This window comes from Hylobates moloch, unplaced genomic scaffold (assembly GCF_009828535.3).
Source record: "Hylobates moloch isolate HMO894 unplaced genomic scaffold, HMol_V3 SCAFFOLD_18, whole genome shotgun sequence".
In the NCBI taxonomy this organism is placed as follows: domain Eukaryota; kingdom Metazoa; phylum Chordata; class Mammalia; order Primates; family Hylobatidae; genus Hylobates; species Hylobates moloch.
The window spans coordinates 73978762-73999496 of NW_026652293.1; the positions used below are offsets into that span (position 1 = coordinate 73978762).

Genomic DNA, 20735 nt, shown 5'->3' on the forward strand with positions numbered 1-20735 from the left:
ACTTTTTAATGATCACCATTCTAATTGGCATGAGATGGTATCTCCTAGTGGATTTGATTTGCATTTCTCTAATGACCAGTGATGATGAGCTTTTTTTTCATATGTTTCCTGGCCACATAAATATCTTCTTTTGAGAAGTGTCTGTTCATATCCTTCATCCACTTTTTGACAGGGTTTTCTTCTTGTAAATTTGTTTGTTTCTTGTAGATTCTGCATATTAGCCCTTTGTCAGATGGATAGATTGCAAAAATTTTCTCCCATTCTGTAGGTTGCTTGTTCACTCTGATGATAGCTTCTTTTGCTGTGCAGAAGCTCTTTAGTTTAATTAGATCCAATTTGTCAATTTAGATTTTTGTTGCCATTGCTTTTGGTGAATTAGTCATGAAGTCTTTGCCAGGACCTATGTCCTGAATGGTATTGTCTAGGTTTTCTTCTAGGGTTTTTATGGTTTCAGGTCTTACATTTAAGTCTTTAATCCATCTTGAGTTAATTTTTGTATAAGGTGTAAGGAAGGGGTCCAGTTTCAGTTGTCTGCATATGGCTAGCCAGTTTTCCCAGCACCATTTATTAAATAGGGAATCCTTTCCCCATTGCTTGTTTTTGTCAGGTTTGTCAAAGATCAGATGGTCGTAGATGCATGGTATTATTTCTGAGGGCTCTGTTCTGTTCCATTGGTCTATATCTCTGTTTTGGTACCAGTACCATGCTGTTTTGATTACTGTAGGCTTGTAGTAGAGTTTGAAGTAGCGTGATGCCTCCAGGTTTATTCTTTTTGCTTAGGATTGTCTTGGCTATACAGGCTCTTTTTTGGTTCCACGTGAAATTTAAAGCAGTTTTTTCTAATTCTGTGAAGAAGTCAATGGTAGCTTGATGGGGATAGCATTGAATCTATAAATTACTTTGGACAGTATGGCCATTTTCAGGATATTGATTCTTCATTTCCATGAGCATGGAATGTATTTCCATTTGTTTGTGTCCTCTCTTATTTCCATGAGCAGTTGTTTGTAGTTCTCCTTGAAGAGGTCCTTCACATCCCTTGTAAGTTGTATTCCTAGGTATTTTGTTCTCTTTGTAGCAATTGTGAATGGGAGTTCACTCATGATTTGGCTCTCTGTTTGTCTATTATTGGTGTAAAGGAATGCTTGTGATTTTTGCACATTGATTTTGTATCCTGAGACTTTTCTGAAGTTGCTTGCCAGCTTAAGGGGATTTGGGGCTGAGACAATGGGGTTTTCTAAATATACAATCATGTCATCTGCAAACAGAGACAATTCGACTTCCTCTCTTCCTATTTGAATACCTTTATTTCTTTCTCTTGCCTGATTGCCCTGGCCAGAACTTCCAATACTATGTTAAATAGGAGTGGTGAGAGAGGGCATCCTTGCCTTGTGCTGGTTTTCAAATGGAATGCTTCCAGGTTTTGCCCATTCAGTATGATATTCGTTGTGGTTTTGTCATAAATAGCTCTTATTATTTTGAGATATGTGTCATCAATACATAGTTTATTGAGTTTCTAGCATAAAGGGATGTTGAATTTTATTGAAGGCCTTTTCTGTATCTATTGAGATAATCATGTGGTTTTTGTCATTGGTTCTGTTTATGTGATAGATTTATTGATTTGTGTAGGTTGAACCAGCCTTGCATCCTAGGGATGAAGCTGACTTGATCGTGATGGATAAGCTTTTTGATGTGCTCCTGGATTCTGTTTGCCAGTATTTTACTGAGGATTTTCACATTGATGTTCATCAGGGATATTGGCCAGATATTTTCTTTTTTTGTTGTGTCTCTGCCAGGTTTTAGTATCAGGATAATGCTGGTCTCATAAAATGAGTTAGGGAGGAGTCTCTCTTTTTCTGTTATTTGGAATAGTTTCAGAAGGAATGGTACCAGCTCCTCTTTTTACCTACAGTAGAATTCGGCTGTAAATCCATCTGGTCCTGGGCTTGTTGGTAGGCTATTAATTACTGCCTCAATTTCAGAACTGTTATTAGTCTATTTGGGGATTCAACTTTTTCCTGGTTTAGTCTTGGGAGGCTGTATGTGTCCAGGAATTTATCCATTTCTTCTAGATTTTCTAGTTTATTTGTGTAGAGGTGTTTATAGTATTCTCTGATGGTAGTTTGTATTTCTGTGGGATCAGTGGTGATATCCCCTTTATTTTTTATTGCATCTATTTGATTCTTCCCTCTTTTCTTCTTTATTAGTCTGGCTAGTGGTCTATCTATTTTGTTAGTCTTTTCAAAACAACAGCTCCTGGATTCATTGATTTTTTTGAAGCGTTTTTGTGTCTCTATCTCCTTCAGTTCTGCTCTGATCTTAGTTATTTCTTGTCTTCTGCTAGTTTTTGAATTAGTTTGCTCTTGCTTCTCTAGTTCTTTTAATTGTGATGTTAGGGTGTCAATTTTAGATCTTTCTCACTTTCTCCCATGGGCATTTAGTTCTATAAATTTCCCTCTAAACACTGCTTTAGCTGTGTCCCAGAGATTCTGGTATGTTGTGCCTTTATTCTCATTGGTTTCAAAGAACTTACTTATTCCTGCCTTAATTTCATTATTTACCCAGTAGTCATTCAGGAGCAGGTTGTTCAGTTTCCACGTAGTTGTGAGGTTTGGGGTGAGTTAATACTGAGTTCTAATTTGATTGTACTGTGATCTGAGAGACTGTTTGTTATGGTTTCCCTTCTTTTGCATTTGCTGAGGAGTGTTTTACTTCCAAATATGTAGTCAATTTTAGAATAAGTGTGATGTGGTGCTGAGAAGAATGTATATTCTGTTGATTTAGGGTGAAGAGTTCTGTAGATGTCTATTAGGTCTGCTTGGTCCAGAGCTGAGTTCAGGTCCTGAATATCCTTGTTAATTTTTTGTCTTATCTGTCTAATGTTGACAGTGGGGTGTTAAAATCTCCCACTTTTATTGTGTGGTAGTCTAGGTCTCTTCGTAGGTCTCTAAGAACTTGCTTTATGAATCTGGGTGCTCCTGTATTGGGTGCATATATATTTAGGATAGGTAGCTCTTCTTGTTGCATTGATCCCTTTACCATTATGTAATGGCCTTCTTTGTCTTTTTTGACCTTTGTTGGTTTAAAGTCTGTTTTATCAGACACTAGGATTGCAACCCCTGCTTTTTTTCTTTTCATTTGCTTGGTAAATCTTCCTCCATCCATTTATTTTGAACCTATGTGTGTCTTTGCACATGAAATGGGTCTCCTGAATACAACACACTGATGGGTCTTGACTCTATCCCATTTGCCAGTCTGTGTCTTTTAATTGGGGCATTTAGTCTGTTTACATTTAAGGTTAATATTGTTATGTGTGAATTTGATCCTGTCATTATGATGCTAGCTGGTTATTTTGCCCATGAGTTGTTGCAGTTTCTTCATGGTGTCAATGGTCTTTACAATTCGTTATGTGTTTATAGTGGCTGGTACCAGTTTTTCCTTTCTGTAATTAGTGCTTCCTTCAGGTGCTCTCGTAAGGCAGGCCTGATGGTGACAAAATCTCTCAGCATTTGCTTGTCTGTAAAGGATTTTATTTCTCCTTCGCTTACTAAGCTTAGTTTGGCAGGATATGAAATTCTGGGTTGAAAATTATTTTAAGAATGTTAAATATTGGCCCCCACTCTCTTCTGGCTTGTAGGGTTTCTGCAGAGAGATCCACTGTTAGTCTGATGGGCTTCCCTTTGTGGGTAACTCCTTTGGAGTAGAAGAGGCATTCTGGTTTTTGGAATTTTCAGCCTTTTTGAGCTGGTTTTTCCTCATCTTCGTGGATTTATCTACCTTTGGTCTTTGATGTTGGTGATCATCAGATGGCGTTTTTGTATGAACGTCCTTTATGTTGATGTTGATGCTATTCCTTTCTGTTTGTTAGTTTTCCTTCTAACAGTCAGGCCTCTCTGCTGCAGGTCTGCTGGAGTTTGCTGGAGGTCCATTCCAGACCCTGTTTGCCTGGGTATCACCAGCGGAGGCTGCAGAACAGCAAAGATTGATTGCTGCCTGTTCCTTCCTCTGGAAACTTCGTCCCAAAAGGGTACCTGCCAGATACCAGCCAGAGCTCTCCTGTATGAAGTGTCTGTCAACCCCTGCTGGGAGATGTCTCCCAGTCAGAAGGCACGGGGCTCAGGGACCCACTTGAGGAGGCAGTCTGTCCCTTAGCAGAGCTTGAGCACTGTGCTGGGAGATATGCTGCTCTCTTCAGAGCCGGCAGGCAGGAACCTTTAAGTCTGCTGAAGCTGTGCCCACAGCTGCCTCTTCCCCCAGGTGCTCTGTCCCAGGGAGATGGGAGTTTTATCTATAAGCCCCTGACTCGGGCTGCTGCCTTTCTTTCAGAGATGCTCTTCCCAGAGAGGAGGAATCTAGAAAGCCAGTCTGGCTACAGCAGCTTTGCCGAGCTGGTGGGCTCCGCCCAGTTTGAACTTCCTGGCAGCTTTGTTTACACTGTGAGGGGAAAACCACCTATTCAAGCCTCAGTAATGGCAGATGCCCCTTCCCCCACCTAGCTCAAGCATCCTAGGTCAACTTCAGACTGCTATGCTGGCAGCAAGAATTTCAAGCTAGTGGATCTTAGCTTGCTGGGCTCCATCAGGGTGGGATCCACTGAGCTAAACCACTTGGCTCCCAGGCTTCAGTACCCTTTCCAAGGCAGTGAATGGTTCTGTCTCGCATTCCAGGTGCCACTGAGGTATGAAAAAAAAACTCCTGCAGCTAGCTTGGTGTCTGCCCAAACGGCTGCCCATTTTGTGTTTGAAACCCAGGGCTCTGGTGGTGTAGGGACCCGAGGGAATCTGCTGGTCTGCAGGTTGCAAACACCATGGCAAAAGCATAGTATCTGGGCTAGAATGCACTGTTCCTCATGGCACAGTCCCTCATGGCTTCCCTTGGCCAGGGGAGGGAGTTCCCCAACCCCTTGCACTTCCTGGGTTTGCTTTGGCTCACCCTCTGGGGGCTGCACCCACTGACAAACCAGTCCCGAATAAATGAGCCAGGTACCTCAGTTGGAAATGCAGAAATCACCTGCCTTCTGCATTGATCTTCCTGAGAGCTGCAGATCAGATCTGTTCCCATATGGCCATCTTGTCAGCCACCTATATGACATTTTTTTTCCCAGTCATCCGTTGATGGTTGATGGACCCTTAGGTTGATTCTATATTTTTGATATTGTAAATAGTGCTGTGAGAAACATATGAATGCAAGTATCTTCTGGATATAATGACTTCTTTTTAAAGAGCTTGTATCTTTGTTTATCCTACTTCATCAAGGGCCAGATCTCTGATCTACCAAATTTATATTCTGACTGAAGTTATCTGATACCCCAAAACTGGTTACTTCAGTAACTAAAAGTTAGTAAAATTCATCATTTAGAGGAATGTAGACCAAATTTGATTCTTTTCATTTTTTAAAAAGTCAGTTTGTTGATCTCATGTAGGAATCTATATATTAATGTTAATAAATTAACTTACTGAGGAAGTTTACTGAGACACACTAAAGGCTCTCTTCAGTGAAAGACACTTATTTGCCCTCATGTCTGTGCATCTGTGCTTTCTGAACACAAAGTCTATGAAAATTTTGTCCAGGCTTTTAATGAAGAGGCAAGACATTGTCTCCAAATGTGCAGTCTTTGAAAATGATCATCTTCTCTTTCTTGAGAGGAAGAGAAATCTTGAGTAGTATTAACTCAAGTTTTATCCCAAGCCACTTTAACACAGCAAGCAGTCTTTGAGATCTAATAAGCATCAAGTTGATTTGCTTCCAAATCAACATACTTCTGGAGCTAAAAATAATGGGGACAAAAAGGTATTGTGGTTTCTTTTATCTAGTCTTAGTTATTTTAAAAACATAGAGCAGATAGGATTTATCACCACACTGATGTAAACATAAGCAATAATACATGCACCCTATTTATTGGATTATCTTAATAATAGTTTATAGCTTTTTATAGCTTAAATGTCATTTTTACATTCGTTATCTTATTTCTTATCATAAAAAATACTTTGGAGTCAAAAAGGAAAACATTCTTTTTTTTTACTTTAAAAGTCAGCACCTGAATGAAACCCAGAGCAGTTTAGCAAGACGTCCAAAGTCAGATAGCTGTTAAGTGGCAGAATGGAAATTCAGATTCAGATCTCTGAATCACCACATGACCTGGAATGTTGTCATTCTAATAAATGAAAAATATGACTCTGAATGTTTGTCATTATTTAGCCTGGCTCCTAAAATGTAGATTCACTTTCTAATCCTAATAAATGAGTACCTTCAGACTGTTTATTAAGGAATCTTCAGGGGCATCTCAACAGTGTCCTGGATTAGAGTACAACCAACAAACAAGTTCCAGGAAGAATTATCTTAGAGTCACAGGAGCCACAGGTTCAAGGAATGGGCAGCTCTTACTGCTTTTGCTAAGTAGGTCCATGGAAGGCAGATTGGGTTTCTTGAAGGAATGACTGCAGTTTACCCATTGCCTCCCAACTGACCATTATTATACAACAGTTTGCAGGAAAACAGACACATTTCTTTTCAGCCAGATTACTATTTGTATTTCCTATCAGCATTAAAGTAAATAAATGCCATTTAGATGGCTTTTCATGAGTGACACCAATAATTTGGCTCACATAGTGAAAACAACAACATCATAAAAATAGAAGTCAAACAACTCAGTTGGAAGAGTAGAAAGAGGCTAGAGATGAAAACAATGAAGATCCTCTTTGAAATGCTTGCAATGTAGTTCCTGGTGATGAAGGAGTTAAGAATATGCCATCCCCAAAATATGCTGCTCTGGCATCACGATTATTGCTGTTCAAGGTACTTAAAAAACAGTAGGTGCAAAAAAATCGCTCTGACCATTTTTGTGTTTCTGAAAAGCAGGAGGCAGCATTCCCATGTGAAAGACAAGCTACCTATAAAAGCAACGCTCTTATCATCGAGAACAGAAAGTTGAAGTCAAGAGAGAGCTCCACAAGCTGACCTTGTTAAACTAACCCTTATCTTCTTAGTCGCTTCTTTACCCAATTAACTACCCTAGCCGAAGCCCCTTTGCCTTATTACATTTTGCAACAGTGTTCGTTGTCCAATTCAGTATACAAGTGAGTGACTCTAGATGCTTTTTGGGGTCTTCGTTTCCTTATGAGGACTTCTGTGCCATGTAAAACTTGTATTAAATAAATTTGTATGCTTTTCTCCTGTTAATCTGTCTATATAGATTGAACTTTAGGGTCCAGCCAGAATCCAAAGAGGATGGAGGTGGAGTTTTGACTCCCCTACAGCTATCTGAATAATCAAAATTGAAGATATTACATGTTCTTTCTGAGTTTCTTTGAAATTAAAAACGCAGACAACCACTCAACTAATATGTCAGCAAGATACGTTTTCTGTCCTTATTGCCTTACTGATGAAATTGCCTTTATTCATAAAAAAAAAAGTGGGAGTCTTGTTTATTTTTTTCTAATGACATTAACTTGACATTAACCTTGGTACTCTTGGGAACCATAAATGGGCCCTGTACTACTTGTTACAGAGTATAAATTCCCAGAACTACAAGTACATCATATTCCTCAAGTTACTGAAGAATTTTGTGATCCCTGTGTCAGGCCTCTGAGCCCAAGCTAAGCCATCATATCCCCTGTGACCTGCACGTACACATCCAGATGGCCGGTTCCTGCCTTAACTGATGACATTCCACCACAAAAGAAGTGAAAATGGCCCATTCCTGCCTTAACTGATGACATTGTCTTGTGAAATTCCTTCTCCTGGCTCATCCTGGCTCAAAAGCTCCCCCACTGAGTACCTTGTGACCCCCACTCCTGCCCGTCAGAGAACAACTCCCCTTTTTCCTTTACCTACCCAAATCCTATAAAACGGCCCCACCCCTATCTCCCTTTGCTGACTCTCTTTTCGGACTCAGCACCCCTGCACCCAGGTGATTAAAAGCTTTATTGCTCACACAAAGCCCGTTTGGTGGTCTCTTCACACGGACGTGCATGAAATTTGGTGCCATGACTCAGATCAGGGGACCTCCCACAGGAGATCAATACCCTGTCCTCCTGCTCTTTGCTCCATGAGAAAGATCCACCTACGACCTCAGGTCCTCAGACCAACCAGCCCAAGAAACATCTCACCAATTTCAAATCTGGTAAGTAGCCTCTTTTTACTCTCTTCTCCAACCTCCTTCACTATCCCTCAACCTCTTTCTCCTTTCAATCTTGGCGCCACACTTCAATCTCTCCCTTCTCTTAATTTCAATTCCTTTCATTTTCTGGTCGAGACAAAGGAGACATGTTTTATCTGTGGACCCAAAACTCTGGTGCCGGTCACAGACTGGGAAGGCAGCCTTCCCTTGGTGTTTAATCATTGCAGGGACACCTCTCTGATTATTTACCCATGTTTCAGAGGTGTCAGACCATGCAGGGACGCCTGCCTTGGTCCTTCACCCTTAGCGGCAAGTCCCGCTTTTCTGGGGGAGGGGCAAGTACCCCAACCTCTTCTCTCCGTGTCTCTACCCCTTCTCTGCTTTTCTGGGGGAGAGGCAAGAACCCCTCAACCCCTTCTCCTTCACCGTTAGCAGCAAGTCCCGCTTTTCTAGGGGGAAAGAACCCCCAATCCCTTATTTCCATGCCCTAACCTCTTATCTCTGTGCCCCAATCCCTTATTTCCATGCCCCGACCTCTTATCTCTGTGCCCCAATCCCTTATTTCCATTCCCTGACCTCTTATCTCTGCATCCCGATCCCTTATTTCTGCACCCCAACATCTTATCTCTGCACCCCAACCCCTTATTTCCACACCCCGACCCCTTTCCCGCTTTTCTGGAGGGTGAGAACCCCCGAACCCCTTCCCTCTGTGTCTCTGCTCTCTCTTTTCTCTGGGCTTGCTTCCTTCACTATGGGAAACCTTCCACCCTCCATTCCTCCTTCTTCTCCCTTAGCCTGTGTTCTCAAGAACTTAAAACCTCTTCAACTCACACCTGACCTAAAACCTAAATGCCTTATTTTCTTCTACAATGCTGCTTGACCCCAATACAAACTCAACAGTAGTTCCAAATAGCCAGAAAATGGCACTTCCATTTTTTCCATCCTACAAGATCTAAATAATTCTTGTCGTAAAATGGGCAAATGGTCTGAGGTGCCTGACGTCCAGGCATTCTTTTACACATCAGTCCCTCCCTAGTCTCTGTTCCCAATGCAACTCGTCCCAAATCTTCCTTCCTTCCCTCCCACCTGTCCCCTCAGTCCCAACCCCAACCGTCACTGAGTCTTTCTAATCTTCCTTTTCTACAGACCCATCTGACCTCTCCTCTCCTCACCAGGCCGAGCTAGGTCCCAATTCTTCCTCAGCCTCTGCTCCTCCACCCTATAATCCTTTTATCACCTCCCCTCCTCACACCCCATCCAGCTTACAATTTCGTTCTGTGACTAGCCCTCCCCCACCTGCCCAGCAATTTACTCTTAAAAAGGTGGCTGGAGTTAAAGGCATAGTCAAGGTTAATGCTCCTTTTTCTTTATCCCAAATCAGATAGCATTTAGGCTCTTTTTCATCCAATATAAAAATCCAGCCCAGTTCATGGCTCGTTTGGCAGCAACCCTGAGATGCTTTACAGCCCTAGACCCTAAAAAGTCAAAAGGTCGTCTTACTCTCAATATACATTTTATTACCCAATCTGCTGCTGATATTAAATAAAACTCCAAAAATTAAATTCCGGCCCTCAAACCCCACAACAGGACTTAATTAACCTCACCTTCAAGGTGTACAATAATAGAGTAGAGGCAGCCAAGTAGCAACATATTTCTGAGTTGCAATTCCTTGCCTCCACTGTGAGACAAACCCCAGCCACATCTCCAGCACACAAGAACTTCCAAACACTTAAACTGCAGTGGCCAGGCATTCCTCCAGAACACTTGCTACAAGTGCCAGAAATCTGGCCACCAGGCCAAGGAATGCCCACAGCCTGGGATTCCTCCTAAGCCGTGACCCATCTGTGTGGGAACCCACTGGAAATCGAACTGTTCAACTCACCTGGCAGCCACTCCCAGAGTACCTGGAACTCTGGCCGAAGGCTCTCTGACTGACTCCTTCCCAGATCTTCTCGGCTTAGCAGCTGAAGACTGACGCCATCCGATCACCTCAGAAGCCCCGTAGACCATCATGGATGCTGAGCTTTAGGTAACTCTCACAGTGGAGGGTAAGTCTGTCCCCTTCTTAATCAATATGGAGACTACCCACTCCACATTACCTTCTTTTCAAGGGCCTGTTTCCCTTGCCTCCATAACTGTTGTGGGTATTGACAGCCAGGCTTCTAAACCTCTTAAAACTCCCCAACTCTGGTGCCAACTTAGAAAATACTCTTTTAAGCACTCCTTTTAGTTATCCCCACCTGCCCAGTTCCCTTATTAGGCCGAGACACTTTAACTAAATTATCTGCTTCCCTGACTATTCCTGGATTACAGCTACATCTCATTGCCACCCTTCTTCCCAATCTAAAGCCTCCTTTGCGTCCTTCTCTTTTACCCCCCAACCTTAACCCACAAGTATAGGATACCTCTACTCCCTCCTTGGTGACCGATCATGCACCCCTTACCATCTCATTAAAACCTAATCACCCTTACCCCACTCAATGTCAATATCCCATCCCACAGCATACTTTGAAAGGATTAAAGCCTGTTATCACTCGCCTGCTACAGCATGGCCTTTTAAAGCCTATAAACTCTCCTTACAATTCTCCAATTTTACCTGTCCTAAAACCAGACAAGCCTTACCAGTTAGTTCAGGATCTATGCCTTATCAACCAAATTGTTTTGCCTATCCACCCCATGGTGCCAAACCCATATACTCTCCTATCCTTAATACCTCCCTCCACAATCCATTATTCTGTTCTGGATCTCAAACATGCTTTCTTTACTATTCTTTTGAACCCTTCATCCCAGCCTCTCTTTGCTTTCACTAGGACTGACCCTGACACTCATCAGGCTCAGCAAATTACCTGGGCTGTACTGCCACAAAGCTTCACAGACAGCCCCCATTACTTCAGTCAAGCCCAAATTTGTTCCTTATCTGTTACCTATCTCAGCATAATTCTCATAAAAACACACGTGCTCTCCCTGCCGATCATGTCTGACTAATCTCTCAAACCCCAACCCCTTCTACAAAACAACAACTCCTTTCCTTCCTGGGCATGGTTGGATACTTTCGCCTTTGGATACCCGGTTTTGCCATCCTAACAAAACCTTCATATAAACTCACAAAAGAAAACCTAGCTGACCCCATAGATTCTAAATCCTTTCCCCACTCCTCTTTCCATTCCTTGAAGACACCTTTAGAGACTGCCCCCATCCTAGCTCTCCCTGATTCATCCCAACCCTTTTCATTACACACAGCCGGGATACTACAGGACCGGGATCACGTCCTGTAGCCGTTTTGTCCAAACAACTTGACCTTACTGTTTTAAGCTGGCCATTATGTCTCCATGCAGTGGCTGCTGACGCCCTAATACTTTTAGAAGCCCTTAAAATCACAAACTATGCTCAACTCACTCTCTACAGCTCTCATAATTTCCAAAATCTATTTTCTTCCTCACACCTGATGCATATACTTGCTGCTTCCCGGCTCCTTCAGCTGTACTCACTCTTTGTTGAGTCTCCCACAATTACCACTGTTCCTGGCCCAGACTTCAATCTGGCCTCCCACATTATTCCTGATACCACACCTGACCCTCATGACTGCATCTCTCTGATCCACCTGACGTTCACCCCATTTCTCCACATTTCCTTCTTCCCTGTTTCTCACCCTGATCACAGTTGGTTTATTGATGGCAGTTCCACCAGGCCTAATCGCCACACACCAGCAAAGGCAGGCTATGCTATAGTACAAGCCACTAGCCCGCCTCTTTAAAACCTCTCATTTCCTTTCCATCGTAGAAATCTATCCTCAAGGAAACAACTTCTCAGTGTTGCATCTGCTATTCTACTACGCCTCAGGGATTATTCAGGCCCCCTCCCTTCCCTACACATCAAGCTTGAAGATTTGCCCCCACCCAGGACTGGCAAATTAGCTTTACTCAACATGCCCTGAGTCAGAAAAACTAAAATACCTCTTAGTCTAAGTAGACATTTTCACTGGATAGGTAGAGCCCTTTCCTACGGGGTCTGAGAAGGCCACCGCAGTCATTTCTTCCCTTCTGTCAGACACAATTCCTCAGTTTAGCCTTCCTACCTCTATACAGTCTGATAACAGACCAGCCTTTATTAGTCAAATCAGCCAAGCAGTTTCTCAGGCTCTTGGTATTCACTGAAACCTTTATATCCCTTACAGTCCTCAGTCTTCAGGAAAGGTAGAACGGACTAATGGTCTTTTTAAAACACACCTCACCAAGCTCAGCCACCAACTTAAAAAGGAATGGACAATATTTTTACCACTTTCCTTTCTCAGAATTCAGGCCTGTCCTCAGAATGCCACAAGGTACAGCCCGTTTGAGCTCCCGCATAGATGCTCCTTTTTCTTAGGTCCCAGTCTCTCATTCTAGAGACCAGACCAACTTGGACTGTGCCCCAAAAAACTTGTCATCCCTACTATCTTCTGTCTAGTCATACTCCTATTCACCATTCTCAACTACTCATACATGCCCTGCTCTTGTTTACACTGCCGGTTTACACTGTTTCTCCAAGCCATCACAGCTGCTATCTCCTGGTGCTATCCCCAAACCGCCACAAGTAAATAAATAATCTTTGCTGGCAGGACTATGCTGAACCTCCTTAGGCACTCTCTAATTAAATGTCCTAGGTCCTCCCAATTCTTAGTCCTTTAATACCTGTTTTTCTCCTTCTCTTATTCCCTTTAGTTTTTCAGTTCATACAAAACTGTATCCAGGCCATCACCAATAATTCTAAATGACAAATGTTTCTTCTAACAACCCCACAATATCGCCCCTTACCACAAAATCTTCCTTCAGCTTAATCTCTCCCACTCTAGGTTCCCACGCCGCCCCTAATCCCGCTGGAAGCAGCCATGAGAAACATTGCCCATTATCTCTCCATACCATCCTCCAAAATTTTTGCCGTCCCAACACTTCACCACTATTTCATTTTATTTTTCTTATTAATATAAGAAGACAGGAATGTCAGGCCTCTGAGCCCAAGCTGAGCCATCATATCCCCTGTGACACATCCAGATGGCCGGTTCCTGCCTTAACTGATGACATTCCACCACAAAATAAATGAAAATGGCATGTTCTTGCCTTAACTGATGACATTGTCTTGTGAAATTCCTTCTCCTGGCTCATGGCTCAAAACCTCTCCCACTGAGTACCTTGTGACCCCCACTCCTGCCCACCAGAGAACAACCCCCCTTTTTCCTTCACCTACCCAATCCTATAAAACGGCCCCACCCCTATCTCCCTTTGCTGACTCTCTTTTTGGACTCAGCCCACCTGCACCCAGGTGATTAAAAGCTTTACAGGCCGGGTGTGGTGGCTCAAGCCTGTAATCCCAGCACTTTGGGAGGCCGAGGCGGGCGGATCACGAGGTCAGGAGATCGAGACCATCCTGGCTAACACGGTGAAACCCCGTCTCTACTAAAAATACAAAAAAATTAGCCGGGCATGTTGGCGGGCGCCTGTAGTCCCAGCTACTCGGGAGGCTGAGGCAGGAGAATGGCGTGAACCCGGGAGGCAGAGCTTGCAGTGAGCCGAGATAAAAAAAAAAAAAAAAAAAAAAAAAAAAGCTTTACTGCTCACACAAAGCCTGTTTGGTGGTCTCTTCACATGGACGCGCATGAAACATGTAATACAAGGTTCTTGCCTAGAACTTGGGCCTTTTTGACTTGACAGCTTGACTGATGAATATCTCACTAGAAAGCAATGTTTGTTTAAGGCAGTTTTCCTGATCACATAAAAATATCAATAAGTCCTGCTGGTACTATGTCCTCCAAACTCAGCTGCCTCTGTGGGAACAGCTATTTATATGCATTATAGTTAATTTGCTTTTTAAAGGGAGTGAAAATTGTCCTTCTGATATGTGCAATTCTAATCCTTGGGCCTGGCAACCAAGAAGATGGTTCATGAGAAGTATTGCTTTCAGATACATATTTATGACAAGAAACGTCCCTTGGGAAGCATAAGATGTTGATGTGAAAATTATGGCTTTGCCTGTAGAAGGCTTTTACCCAGTCATCTCCTCTGCCACTTTTTTCTCACTGAAACTAGAAGTGGAGTGTGGCACCTGAACTGTAGGTGTACCAGATACTCCAGATGGGGAAAAGGTACAGCTGATGTGGGAGGTGTTTTAGAGCCAGCCCCTCTTCAGCCACATAGACTAGGCAAGTGGGTGGTTCTATCTGTGGCTCTAATGTGGTGTTTGTCACTGCTTGCCTTGTGTTCTTGTTCTTGGTGACGTGTCTAGATTCCTTTTGTAAAGCAAAAGTTGTGTCCAGCAAATCTCTGTATTCCCCCAAATACATAGGACACAAGCACTATGGGATATGTTCAGGTCTATAGAAATGGAAGAAAGGGAAGGAGGAAGAGAAGAGAAAGAGCAGTGGGGAGGGAGGGAGGGAGGAAGAAAGAGAGAGAAGGAAGGATTCTATTGCTGATAGAGCTACAGTTCCACTTTGGTGCCCATACAAACAAATATTTCCCAGAATTTTTCTAACCTCTCATAATTCTTGGGTTCATAACTGAGAAGTTCATATATTCCAGTGTGTTAGATTTTTAGTACAATTTAATAATTTTTAACATAGGTAAAAAGAAAAGAAAGAAAAGTATGCTTTATTTCTACAAATATTTATAGAATGGCACTGTGTGGTGGATGCTGTACTAATAGTGCAAAGATACATTCAATCACAAATAAATTTCACAAACATTTCTTGTGCATTTAATGTGTTTACTGCTCCTTTTGTGGGGAATACAGCAGTTAGCAAAACAAAGTCCCCATCCTCATGGTTGAGCCATGTGGTTAGGCTCACCAATGCAGCCTTCAAGGAAGTGATGTATAGGGAAGAGGTTAAGATGCACATGTGCCCTCTACATCCTGTCTTCTCTCCCTACTGGATGTCAATGAGACATCAGAAGGTGTCTGTGTCAAAGATGCAGACCATCTGTCAGCCTTGATCTCTCAATGACTTTAGGGACAGAGTCTCACACCCATCCTCTCAACAGAAACCTCTGCATCAAACTCTAACATGAACAACAAATAAACTTTTGCTATGCTGGCTACTGAACTTTGACAGTTTATACATTACAGTATTTATTGACCCTTGTCTACTGTACTCACTCAACCCCACTCAACCCCACCCAGCCAGGTGAACACCTTTGAGACTTAGTTTAGATATCTCCTCCTCCAAGAAAACTTTCTGATCACTTTATCCCTTCACTCACCAGACTAGCTTTAGTATTCCGTTTAACACTTCCATATTTCATTTATGAGTTGTATGTGATTTTAAAAAATGTGTATATTTTTTGTCTTCACTAAAATGTGAGCTCCTTGAAAGAATAGACTATTTTATTCTTCTTTGCCTCTCCAGAGCTTAGGACACAGACACAAAGAGGTGCAGCAGAAATATTTGTATAAAATGTAATAGATTTTATTGAGGACATAGTTTATGCTGGAGGATATAGTTTAGAAGACAGATATCTGAAAGGCATATTTGAAAATTTAGAAGTCCGTCCCCTAATATAAAAACTGGGAAATGCTGTTCTAAACTGAAATGTGGAAATAATAATTGCTCAGAAATTTCTTATGGATCTGAAGCTCCATATAAGACTTGGAGGCCAAGATTAAAAGAATATTAAATCGTATGCATAGATTTGTCCAACCATACTGTTTTGAAAGGTACGTACTGTGACAAGAAGCCTACATTTCCAGGAGGTACCTGATGATAGTCTTTGAAGTGAAGCAAACTTACCTTCAAATCCAGCTGCTATCTACACCTTGGGCAAATTACATTCCTTCTCTGAGCATTAGTTTCCTCTTTTGTAAAAATAGATATAACTAACTGACCATGTGTATTAAGCCATTCTTGCATTGCTATAAAGAAATACCTGAGACTGAGTAATTTATTTAAAAAAAATGAGTTTTAATTGACTCATGGTTCTGTAGACTATACAGGAAGCCTAATGCTGACATTTCCTTGGCTTCTGAGGAGGCGTCAGGAAATTTACAGTCATGGCATATATTAGTCTGTTCTCACATTGCTGTAAAAAGTACCTGAAACTGGGTAATTTATAAAGAAAAGAGGTTTCATTGGCTCACAGTTCTGCAGGCTGTCCATGAAGCATGGCAGCATCTGCTTGGCTTCTGGGGAGGCCTCAGGAAACTTACAATCATGGTGAAGGCAAAGGGAGAGCCAGCACTTCACATGACTGGAGCCGAAGGAAGGGGGCATGGTGATACACACTTCTAAACAACCAGATCTCATCGCTATCATGATGACAGCACCAAGGAAAATGGTGTTAAACCATGAGAAACTGCCCCAATGATCCAATCACCTCCCACCAGGTCCCACCTCCAACACTGGGGATTCCAATTTGATATGAGATTTGGACGGGGACTTAGATCCAAATCATATCATGGCAGAAGGATAAGGGGGAGCAGGCATGCCACATGGCAAAAGCAGGAGCAAGAGAGAGCAAGGTGCTTCACACTTTTAAACTTCCAGATCTCGCAAGAAGTCATTCACCATCACAAGTGATGGTAGTCTCGAAAAGTGGTGGTCATTTTTGCAATACACCATATGTAACCATCAATCTCGTAGTAAAAACCACAACCACAAAGGAAGGATTACATGAATGTGACCACTGACCCATAAGTCACAGCCCAGCTGACCACTCAATCGCTATGCATATACCACAGCAAGTGTCTTAGACTGTGTTTCCCAGAAGTCTAAGATGGGGACTCCTAACACTCAGAAAGCACTCAATAAATGTAAGATTTTTTCCTTCATTCTGCCGTATAAATTGTTTACCTAGTATGTAAGTTAGTGGTAATTCCAACATTTATCTGTCTAAATATCAAGAAAGCACATTGATTTCAAAAGACATTTTTGCAGCATATATATATGTGTGTGTGTGCGCTTATATTTTTAATGCATACATCATGCTCCATATATTTGCATGGCAGCAATTTGAGCCTAAAGTAGCTATCTGCAAAAATCCATAAAAGAATATGATCCATCACAATTTATTATACTGTATCAATCAGCGTATGCTACCTAACAAACAAAATTTAGTGGTTTAATATAATAAACATTCATTTAGCTCATGATTCTATGGGTCAGCAGTTTGGACTGCATGGTTCTGCTGATCCCAGCTTCTTCATGTATCTAAGGTACACTGCTGTTTAGTTGAACAGCTTTGCTTCTGGAGACAATGGGGATAATGGGTTGTGCCTCTCATCCAGCAGGTTAGTCTCACATAGTAGCTCTGGGTTCCAAGAACGGCAAAAGAGCAAGCTCAATGTGCGCATGCTTTTCCAAACTTCCTTGTTTGCTAATGTCTCATTAGTTAAAACAAGTCACTTGGCCAGTCCAAACTCAATAAATAGACAAGCAGATGACATCTCATGAAGTAAAGAGAGAAAGTGGTGGTCATTTTTGCAATATACCACATATAACTATCAATCTAATAGTAAAAACCACAACCACAAGGGAAGAATTGCAAGGATCTGACCACTGACCAATAAGTCACAGCCCAGCTGGCTGACCACTCCATCACTCTGCATATACCACAGCAAGTGTCTTAGACTGTGTTTCCCAGAAGTCTGAGATGGGCACTCTTGTGCTGTGATTTATTGTGGGATCCTCCTCAAAAGGACCCTCTAAAGAAATGAGAGACAAAGGATTGGGCAGAGGAAAGAAGTTCAGTAAAGACGTAGTTTCACCTAAAGTGTAACCCCAGCCTGATCCCATGAGCAGACAGGCATATGAATGGCACCACAGAGTTGTCCAGACTTGAGGCAATAGTATCAAGCTTCTATTCCTGTCCCCTCACCATATCAACCAGTCAGTTCTCCTGGAAGTTGAAATGTGTGCATGCTTTGGCCTGAAGGACAGGCTTCGCCTCTGGGTGTATTCATCCCAAGACCCAACCTTGGCAACCTTCAACTCTGATCCTTTAACTGAGAAGTGATTCCTTTATAGAGCTGCATTTCCCACTCAAAACAGCATTTATTTTTGCAAGCACTTTTCTAACATAGATGGTAGGCTTTTCCACCAGTTTATATTGGTCTGTATTTATCACATAGCTGCCTAGTTTCTCTTTCTAATTTGATTAGCATTTATTACATAGAAAGAATAATATAAATAGAAAATTTAAAATACACTTATAAGAGAAACCAAGGCATGCTAGAAATGCTCTTTTCTAGGTGTACACGCTAGTAGTTGGGGAGTTTGATGTAGAAGAGAGAGGAAAACGTGGAGTTCATGGTCTCAAATGAATGAGTAGGAGGTTTATGGTAAGGAAGAGGAACAATGAAAAGAGAAAGAAATTGTGCAACTGCCATGTGGAAAGCACCTTTAAATAAAGAGCAAAAGTGGAATATTTTGTGCAATGTCCTTCTTCAATTTCCTCCTTCAAACTTAAAAAAAAATTCCAATACTCTGACTGCTTTGAGACATAAATAGGGGTAGGGGGTGGGGGAGTATAGAGTGGACAGAAGAGATGGGCAGTTAGGATGGGACAACAGCTAAAACTTTACCTAAATCAGGTGCTGGCAAGAGCAACAGCAAGTGTAAATGCACAGAGAGTCAGAGATACTTGGGTTACATATGCACAGGAAGAAAATCCAAATCACCCTTTCTCATAAACTCAAAGTTTTACATTCCAGTCTGGTCTACTTCTTTCACTTCTAAACAAGAAATAAGTGGTAGAACAAAGGGTTCTGATGAAGAGTAAATTACAGTTCTGTGCTTTGAATGTGTGACCAAGACAGATACTGGTACCAGAAGTGGGGTGTTATCTAGCAAACACCTGGAAATGTGGAGCAGCTTTGAAAGTGGGTAATGCATACAGGCTGAAAGAGTTTGAAGGCGCATGCTAGAAAAAGCCTGGATTGTTGTGAATGAAAGGCAATTATAATGAGGGCTTAGAAGAAGAGAGCTGTAGGAAGAGCCTAAATCTTCTTAGAGATTTTCTAAGTGGTCATGATCAGAATGTTGGTAGAAATATGGACAGTGAAGTTCACTCTGCTGAGGTTTTACTTGAAAATGAGGAATATCTTATAGGAAACTGGAGGAAAGGCCATTCTTGCTATAAAGTGGCAAGTAACTTGGCTGAATTTTATCCATGTCCTGGTACTCTGTGGAAGGCAGAACCTAAGGACAATGAACTAGAATATTTGATGAAAAGTCTCTCAACAAACCACTCCGGGTGCTGCATGGCTTCTCTTGACTACTTATAGAAAAATGCAAAAAGAGAGAATTTAATTAAAGATGGAATTTATTATCAAAATGGAAACACAACTTAAAGGTTTGGAAAATTCTCAGCCTGGCCTTGTAAAGAATGAGAAAGTGTATTTTGGAGTGAATATTAGGGGTGTGGCTAAGCAACTGTTTGAAATGGAGGTTAGTATGGATAGAAGGAAGCCAGGTGCTATTCACCGAGACAATGAAAGAATGATCCCAAAGGCATTTCTGAAATCTTTGTGGATACCCTACTCTCACAGGCCCAAAGTGCCATGGCCTTGTGGGCAGAACAGTTTCAAAAGAGGGACCAAGGTGCCTGTGGCCTCACTGCCCAGGGCCACCTCAAATCTCTGCTCCCTGCATTCTGGTGCAGCATTTCTTGGCTGCCCTAGCTGTTGCTCAAGCTACTCAGGAGGGTACAGGCTGTATTACATGGTGGCATCCATGAGATGCTAACTCTGCAGGCACAGAGTTCATGAGTTGTGGAAGCATGGCTACCTCCATCTAGATTTCAAAAGATGCCTTGGAGAGCCTTGGAGAACAGGCAGAGAACTTCTACCAGGAGAAGACTGCCACTGAAAATTCTCACCAGAGCAATGCCCAGCCGAGGCATGAGGTTGGAACGACCTATGAGATCTGAGACATGTAGGGCCACCAGTGTTCAGTGGCAGCCTTGGGGAGCCACAGGCACTTGACTGTAACCCATAACAGCTTCAGCATGAGCTGAGCTCAGACAATCCATGGGAGTAGGATCCCCTGGAGTCTTGGGGACCCAACCCCTGACCCAGTGTGTCTGGAATAAGGGACATGGAGTCAAAGAATATTATTCTCAGGGCTCAAGATTGAATGTTGTTTGCCTTGTTGAGTTTTAGACTTACTCAGGACCTATTACCCCTTTCTGCCTTTCTGTTACTTTTTCTTAGAATGGGAATGTCTATCTGATGCCTGTCCCACTACTGTATATTAGAAGTACCTTGCTTTATTTCACAGGCTCACAGCTGGAGAAGGAATTTGAATTAAAAAAAGTCATACCACAAGTTTCATCTGTACCTGATTCAGATGATATTTTGGATGATATTTTAGATGATATTTAGAATTTAGACATAGACTTTTAAGTTGATGCTGGAATAAGTAAAGATTTGGGGGGCTATTGGAATGGAATGAATGTATTTCACATGTGAGAAGGACACAAATTTAGGGGAGACTGGGGCAGAATGCTATGGTTTGAATTTGCCTGTCTTTCAAAATTTATGGTAAAATGTAGTCCTTGTTGTTGTAGTATTAAAAGATGGGGCCTATGGGGAAGTGATTTGAGTCATGAGGGATCTGCCCTCACAAATGGATTAGTGCCTTGTAACAGGGATG

The 20735-nt window shown here is 42.1% G+C and overlaps 1 long non-coding RNA gene across 2 annotated transcripts in view; it reads left to right on the top strand.

Moving 5' to 3' along the window:
* Nucleotides 1-20735, top strand: part of LOC131381814 (uncharacterized) — a 36738-nt gene that overhangs the window by 10032 nt on the left and 5971 nt on the right. The gene's annotated exons all lie outside the window — the stretch shown is intronic.